This window comes from Humulus lupulus, chromosome 8 (genome assembly GCF_963169125.1).
Source record: "Humulus lupulus chromosome 8, drHumLupu1.1, whole genome shotgun sequence".
NCBI lineage: Eukaryota > Viridiplantae > Streptophyta > Magnoliopsida > Rosales > Cannabaceae > Humulus > Humulus lupulus.
The window spans coordinates 83,092,575-83,101,406 of record NC_084800.1 but is presented as its reverse complement, the minus strand read 5'-3'; positions in this window follow the sequence as shown (position 1 = coordinate 83,101,406).

Sequence of the window (8,832 nt, the reverse complement as noted above, 5' to 3'; positions counted from 1 at the left end):
TTATTTTTATACTTAGAAAAATTTCTCTAAGTGGTAAAAATATGGCATGCATGGAAAAACGATTTTTAGTGCTTAAAGGTGCCTAAGAAATGTTTAAAAAATATAGCATAAAGAAATGCCATGATTGGTCTTAAAATTGTGCCTAGTGCAAGGAATCCTTCTGCATCCGACGAGGCGCATATGAAAGATAGGCATATGTGTCCGGTCGGACACCATGAGCCCGAGGAGAAGCGTGCCCCAGCCGCATGCATCCAGGCGTGAACTTGGGCTAAGGGCATGTCCGAAGAGACGCTTGGCCAGCATGTGCGAAGGGTCATGAGGTATCCGGTCAGATACCATGTGACCAAGGAGGAGACGTGCGAAGATGGTCCGGGCGGACCAAGCTTGGCGTGGTGCTATCCTTCTGCATCCGAGCCGAGGACACCCGAAGAGCCAACGCCAACAGCCCAAGGACTCCGATCGAACATCAGGGGTCTGAGGAGATGGGTTCCACACGATCCGAGGAGCACCTGTGTGGTCCGAAGAGTGCCCATGTGGTCCGATCGGACCACATGTTTGCCCAGAAAAAATAGAGGCCGAACGTCCATATCCCTAAACTTACCCATTTTTCATGCCCAAAACCTCACCAAAAACGCCACTATTTTCTTTGAGCCGAAAACAAGACCCAATTTGAAGGAGCAATGTTCTATATTCACTAACATAAACATGTTTCTTCATCCAAACATACAAACACAAGATCAAAATAGGGAAGTTGAAAAGTTTTTTCATGTTCTTGAAACCCTCTATGCTATCAAAAACCCCAAAACCCATAATCATGGTTTATACCAAATTGACCTATTTTTCTTGAAATTCCTATGAAATTGAGAGTAATGTTGGGTTACCCATAATACAAACATCCTCAAAACAGCCACCCAACACATTATACAAGCATTCTTATGAGATTCATGAACAAATTCAAGAAAAAAGCTCTCAATGGGGTTTCGGACACAACATGGTTTTTTCATGAAATTTTTTGAAAAATAACAACAATGTATAGGCATGGAGAAGAAGACTTACTCAAATTTGGAGAACCTTTGACTTGCTTGAAGAAATGGAGTGCTTCCCTTGAAGTCCCTTGAAGATTCGGCCAAAGGAAGGAGAAGACAAGGGGTTTCGGCCAAGAGAGAAGAAAGAAGGAGAAAGGTTTTTAAAAAATGTGATTTTCTTGTGTAAAGAAGAATGTGTAAATGTAGGGGTTATTTAAAGGAAAAAAGTGGGAGTTATTACTTATTTTTGGACTCTTGGCATTCCGGGGCTATTTTTTCTCCCCACGATCATAGGCAGTTTTTTGCAGTGATCATGGCCTGTAAGTTGTGGTTTGCTGCATGACAGGAAGATGAACAGTTAATTTTTATAATGCCGTCAACTGTGGAGAAAAAAGTTTATTATGTGAAGTATCATAAAATAAACTTGGGGGGCAAATGTTATCCCAAAAATTTGAAAATGATGATGTGGCAATAGAAATGACAGGTGGCATGGAATAGTTGGGTGATCTGGCTTAGCAGCAGCCCAGTACATCAGTGAAGAGTTTTGACTGCTTCATGACCAAGCCAAGTGCACCCGAGGAGAGTACTTGGGCTAGGGTGTGCCTGGTCGGACTTTGGTCCGAGGAGTAGTCCAATGGCGTGGTCGGACTTTGGTCCGAGGAGCAGTCCAAGGCATGGTCGGACTTTGGTCCGAGGAGAACCCAAGGGCATGGTCGGACTTTGGTCTGAGGAGAGCCCAAGGTGTGGTCGGACCTTGGTCCGAGGAGAGCCCAAGGTGTGGTCGGACTTTGGTACGAGGAGGAGCCCAAGGTGTGGTCGGGCTTTGGTCCGAGGAGAGCCCGAGGTGTGGTCGGACCTTGGTCCAAGGAGTGCCCAAGGTGTGGTCGTACTTTGATCCGAGGAGAAGCCCAAGGATGTGGTCGGACCTTGGTCCGAGGAGCAGACCAAGGAGTGTGGTCGAATCTTGGTCCGAGGAGCAGTCCAAGGATTGTGGTCGGATTTTGGTCCGAGGAGTAGTCTAAGGGCGTGGTCGGATGCATGTCCGAGGAGAGACGAAGGATTGGTCCTTATGCATATGTCCAGTAAGTGCACGGTTGTCCAAGTAAAGAAATGGCATGCATATGTCCGACCAGCACTTGTATGTATCCAACATGCATGTGTTCGACCAGAGGACGATATTCATCAACCAAATAGACCAGACTGCGTCAAATTCCCAGAAACGGCTTCAGCAAGAATCGGTATGGGCATACACGGGAATCTCTCATTCTTCGCTCAAATTGAGGATTCTATTGTATTTTGAATATTTCTTGTAATTTAAATATAATACGAATGATAAAATATCCCGATCCTAAGGGGATATCAATTTCTAATCCCCAGCCTATAAATAGAGGGTTGATGGGATCAGAAAATGACTTTTGGCAATTTGAATTTTTGGTCTGAGTTTTCTAGAGAGAGAAAGTGCGTTTTCTTAAGAGAGAACTCTTTTGTATTATGGGAATTTACACTGAAGAAACTCAGTTGACACTGGTTCATCTGATCTTGAGTGTAGATAAAATAATCAAATCTCTAAGTGGATTAGGTTATTACCAACTGATTGGGGCTGAACCACTATAAAAATTGCGTGTGTTCTTTATTTTCTTTATAAAACTGTCTGTGTCGTTTGAATTCTCTTGAAGGTTTGTCGTTGTTGACGTTCTCATGTCGTTGGCTAAAAACGCAGTCAACACGTAGGAATACGTGTCTACGCATTCTAAATCTTCTTCGAGATTGATATTCTGTATACACCGATTCATCAAAAAAGTAGTCATCGAACAAACGTTGGTGTCCTTCTACATGACCCCTATCAATGTGGGCTCTCTTTCTTCCTTGTCTTGTTGAGCTACCCCCATCCATGATCGCTTTGAACTATTGATCATCATGATCGTCAGTACACTTTGCAATTATGATATCCTCTAGACTCATATTGTCGTATGGATTCAGAGAATTTGGCGAATCCATTGTCGAACTTAGAGTATATGATATTTGGGAATGAAATATGAATGAGAGAGTGTTGGGGCAACAATTTGTCTTTCTATATCTGGAAGTAAAACCCAATGATTAATGATGACCTGCTGCTATTTCGGTGATGTGGTTTGCCTTTGACTCGTCGGGATCACCTGCAAGAAAGACACTCCGATGCTTAAGTTAGTTCAAAGTTCGATCCCTTTCCCTTCTACGAATCTTATATTTATAGGACAAAATATGCAATGCAGTTAGTTGGTTCAAGCAAACCCTGGAATGGGGGGAAAGAAATAACTGAATTTCCCTCCAAAAATACCGACTTTGAATGTCTCGCTCAGGGGTCAGAGGCGCAGCTTCTGCCTTCGGAACCTTTCTTTGTCAAAACACTCCGTTTTGAAAATTTGATAAATGAGAAAAAGGTTTTTGGGCCGAACATCTTGGGCCCAACAGATGCCCCCTGGCCCAAGCTTCGGACAGGCGTGGTGTGCTAATCTGTTAGAATCTTGGGCTGACTCTTCAACACCAAAAATTTCGCCTAGAGCCGTCATTCTCCTTAAACCGAGGTAATCCGTAGGTACATGATCATTTGATTACCTAACAAGTTACACTTAATGCAAACACGGTTATCGAGTAAAATGTTTGGTTCAAAATTTTACCTTTCATTTAAGTAGTTTTTGTTTCAAAATATTTTTCATTCAAATTTCCAAACTTTATTCCAACTTCCAGAGAGAAGCTTCGAAGAAACCCTAGAGATTTCCTTCAATTCAAACCTTCGACAATCATCTCATTCGGTGTGATAATGTCTTCTCGTTCATCTTCCTAGCCTTTGGATCGCGACGGATACAAGAATGCGTTCGAACATATGCGCAAATCGTTCGACATTCCTGACAATGTCACGATGAGGATGCTCTCGGATGCCGAGCTTCGAGAATGGTGATTTAAGGACATAGTGAAGCCTTCTGAGATCGTCATGAGTCTGAGACATGTCGAATGGCTCCGCTTCCCTCTCCCGGCTCTTCTTGTTCAGATAATTTCAAACTCTGGGGCTCACATTTCGCAATTTCTCCCAAATGTTATTCAGTCTATAGTCGGGGCACAGATGATAGGGAGCCTCAGGAATGTCAATATTCAATCAGACGACATTTACGCGTGCTTCACCAAGTCTACGAACAAGGAGATAGAGGGAAAGCCTTGGAAAACCTTCTACCTCTCTCCCAAAAAGGATCGGACAATCTTCACTGATTTCGATAGCTCCCATCGAAATTGGGATAAATACTTCTTTGCTGTTGGAGGAGCGTGGTATCTTGAATTCCTTCCTCAGGAAATTTTTCCTCTGGCCAGGGTATTTATAAAAGGTGATCACATTTTTCATTCTATTTCTTATTGAATTTAATGTGAATTAATCATATCTGGATGAGTGTCTGCTAGTTTAACTCTGTGTATTACTGCTTTGGTTCTTTGCACCAGATTTTTCTTGGCCTCAGGTTAGCATGGGCTCTGAGCGATAGAGCATGCTGACGGAGAAGGGGCTTCTGCATGAATCTAAAGAGAATGGCATTAGTATCAGGGGTGTACTGAACCCCTACTGTATGCAGATTATGACTCGGCTTTGTTTCGTGGATCGAGTCGATCCTGGTGCCGTGCGAGTTAGATCGCAGAAGGGTGATATGACCCTAAGCAAGATTACAACAGCGTGTGCGAAGCAGCTGGGAGCTTTCATGAAGAAATCGCCTCCTACTCCTTCAACTCTGTCTCTGAGGAAGGCTGAGTTCGAAAGGGCGTGTTCTGAAACTTACGCTGCATGTGCCAAGCGTCAAGGGGTCCCAGAGGGTAAAAAGAAGGAGGGCTCTGGTCTGGCTTCTGCTGCAGAGTCTTCCCCTGATAAGTCCGGCTTATCGCGCAGGTCTTCCCGCATCCAAGGGCGATCGTCCACGCCTTCTGACGCTCTGCAGATTCAGCCTCTTCAGCAAGTGCCTTTGCCTACAGACGCCTTAGGAAAAAGAAAGGAGCGTGAGGAGTCCTCTGGCGAAGATTCGGACGACGGGAAGTGTATTTTGTCCAAGCTTCGAATCCCAAAAGGTTCTGCCCCCATTACTCAAGGATCTCCCTTTGCAATCCCCAAACTTAACCTAGGAAAATTACCAACGAGCCAGGCTCTCTCGTTGTGCAAGAAGCCGCGGGGATCTGCCCCCGTTGGGCATTTACCTAGGGCGTCTCCTACTTCACATGCAATTGGGTCTTCCTTGGCAGCAGGCTCAGAAGGGGTGGCTCATGCAGAGGGTGTTTCCTCTTCTCCGTCCAAATTATCAGGAGTGGCGATCGGAGATGGAGTGCAGGGTGGCTTACCATTTGAGTTAAAGTCTCATGCTGTCTGTGTGAAGCCGTCAGAGGCATTGCCCCCTGCTTCTGATTTGACTGAAGGGTCTGCCACTGGCCATAAGCGTGGCTCAGAGGGGAGACGCCCTTCCTCTGCCTCTCGTAAAAACAAGCTTCTAGAGGATGCATTCGGAGAGGGTTTTGAGTCTGCGGATACCACTCCTCTGCCAGTTGAGGCAAGTAAAGCCGTTGTGTCCGAAACTATCCCTGGGTGTCAGGAATCAGGGGCTGTCGAAGTAACAGGTGTTGACACTCTCAGTGTTGACGTTTCCTTATTACCGCCTACCGCTTCTAAGTCTCATCCAGGAGATGTCATTGTTGTGTCCCCAAAGGGTACTAACACTTTTGAATCTCCTAGCGCTTTCTTGGAGAAGCTAACATCTTCTGCCGTGCAGACGCCGATGTACCTCCCCAGTGATTTGGGTGAAGATGATAGCTTATTTATACGCCCTTCGAAGACGTATTCTTCTGGCGTGGGGACAGTTGCGCTAGCGTCTGATAGCATTATGGTATCGACGTTAGCAGAAGGTGGGAAGCCAGCTGCCCCCATTGCTTCTGCAGCTGCGCTTGCAGGGGGAGAAGCAAGTGACAGAGCAGGAGTTGTGTCGGAATATGGCCCTTCTGCGTCTACTGAAGTTATGGATGAAATGCTACGTATAAGTAGACCCCATCTGCCGACAGAAGCAATTGGATCCTTGAGCGGGCAAGGTGATTTGCTGCAACAAGTATCAGATCACATTTGGATGGTAAGTTGGTTCAAAAATCAAGCCTTGTCTGTATCTCTTGATATGTATAAGATGTTATTTTTAATGGGTGTAATCGATGTTTCACAAAGCTATGTATGCGCATCTGCTGCAAGGTGGGACTATGCGGTGGCTATACAAAATGGCTCTAAACTAGCGGAGCAGACGACGAAATTAGAAGAGGAGCGGGCGGGGAGAATGATGGTTGAGGCAAATCGGGACGTGCTCGTGGAAGCCATCAAGAAGTTAGAAGCAAAGCTGGCTGAGGAAAAAAAGAGGGTGACTGCCACAGAGGAGAAGCTGGTCAGCACTATCGGGCTTGAAGTAGAGCGAGACAAACTGAAGGCTGACTTGGTGGATATGACCAATAAGTGGATGGAGAAAAGTCAATTCTGCATTCAGCATGAAGCCCGCATGGAGAAGCTTAGCAGTATGATGAACGACCTCGAAGAAGATATTGTGTCGTTGCAGACTGATAAGGAGATCTTAGACAAAGAGAAAAAAGAGCTGGAGCGAAGGGCAAACAGTCTTGAGGCCAACGCAGCGGACGCCAAGAAGTAGAAGTTGGAGGCTGAAGTTCTTTTAGGGAAGAAGTTGAAGGAAGCAGAAGAGGTGGTAACTGAAACCAAGAAGCAGTTGGAGGAGATGGCAGAGGTATACGACTCTTCTTTTGTTATTGATGTATTAGAAAATTAATGGGCCCATAAAACACGTGTGTTGATTTCGTAATGTTTTGGGTTTTGCAGAGGGCAGCAGAGGCGGCGATTGAAGCCACTAGGCAGCGCATTCGAGATCGGGAGATCACCGAACGCAAACTTGTGAGGGTGGCTGAGGTAGATACCGCGAAGTATCTGGATCTGGCACTACGTAATAAGAAGCAGACCCCAGAGGAGAAATGGGCAAAACTGGAGATGTATTGTAAAAGCATCGATGTAAAAATAGGAGAGTATGACGTTGACAAGTACTTGAATGAACTTGGGGATTTGCAGATTTCCTATCCGCCGTGTCATCTGGAGAAGTTGAAGCTGAGGGGCGACGCGCTGGGGTCGATGTATAATGCCAACGGGGAAGCTGTTGAAGATAGTGTTGCCAATGTGGCGTCTGATCAGAAGGCATCAAGATCTGCGCCTGTTGCAGAGGGCAAGCCAGATGGTGAAAGAGGTGCCGTAGAATGAACGGCACACTATCATTTTTTTAAATTCTGTCATGTTTTGCTTTGAATTAATTTCTGTATAGACATTCTTTGGGCTCTTTAGGCCGCTAGTATGTAGATGATTGTAATAGAGCAAATTATCAATACAAATAGAACTTTATTTCCTGTTGGTTGTCTTGGTGTGTGTACTGTATGTGTTTGTTGTTGTTTAGGACTTAATCGAAGGCGTGATGACAGGTGTGAGTCGCATGGTTTACTCGGATCAGAAGCTTCATAGACCCTTTAGGCCATTGCGTGCGAAATACAGCGAAAGATTATACAGATGGTGGGAGAGGATGCCCAGTTAAGTGTTGTGTGAGTGATCTGTCTTGGTGTTTTGGTGATGGGTTGGAGCTGACAACATTGTTGTTGCAGGTGAGCACCATGAGTGGACGAAGGTTCCCTTTTTTAGGAGAATCTTTGACAACCCACAGTGGCTTTACTCAACGTGGGCTATGGAAGAGCTTATCAGAAGTGGCATCCCGTACTACATATTGTGTGAACACTATGGGTTAGGTCATCTGAAGCTAGAGAGTGCGATGGCAGAGGACATGCTTCGTATTGAGTGGGATTAATTATGGGCAAGAAAATAGTTATTCATAGAGAATAGATCAATTATGAAATCAGGAGTTAATATTGTCGTTAATGTAACATAACTTATAAATAACAACTTCTGATTTATTGCTATTTTTGAGTATACATCGCCTTCTGATCCCATGCTTAGCATCTGCCAATTTAAGTTATAGTACAAATATTCATTTTTGTTTATTGAGCAAATATGTGTGCCCATACGTAGCATCTACCAATTTAAGTTATAGTGATAAGTGTGTTGTACTCCTGCGATGTTGCCATTATTGTTAGGTGGCAGACCTTCTTACTCGTAGGGAGTTGTTGTAGTGGTCTTGATCGGAACAGGTTCGGCCTCTGGAAACGAAAACTTTCCCATGAGGTTAGAGGGGTTATGTGATCCAGACCGAAGGCAGGGGACAAAGCGTAGAGTAGGGCGTCGAGGCAGATGCAATGAGGTCTAGATTGTGAGGCAGGTATCTTTCCAATGCACCCATACCGTGTAGTGTAGTGATGGGTCGTTTGGGCTGCCGCATATCCTGTCAGAGGCACCCATTGTGTAGAATATGGGTGCGACTGCGGGAAAAGTTCCTCCCAGCCTTAGATTGCCAAACCATCTAGTATGCGTTGGAGAGGAATCTGAAGCATGACAGCAGATGGTTCTGCTGTGATAGTCAGGGCAGATTAGACAGCAGGAGGTGCTCCTCTTATGTGGGTAAGAGGGTAGGGTTTGCAATGCACCTCCGTTGGACGACCAGATCGGCATAGTCAGGACAGATTAGACTGCAAAATGGCTGGCCGTAGCTCCCTGTGAGCTTAGTCAAGTCAGATTAGAATGCGGTACAAAATCCAGTGAAACGGCAGAGGCTGTAGGATCGTGTACGCAGATTGTGTGTAGTGGCCTTGTTGCCACGAACTGTTGAGATTC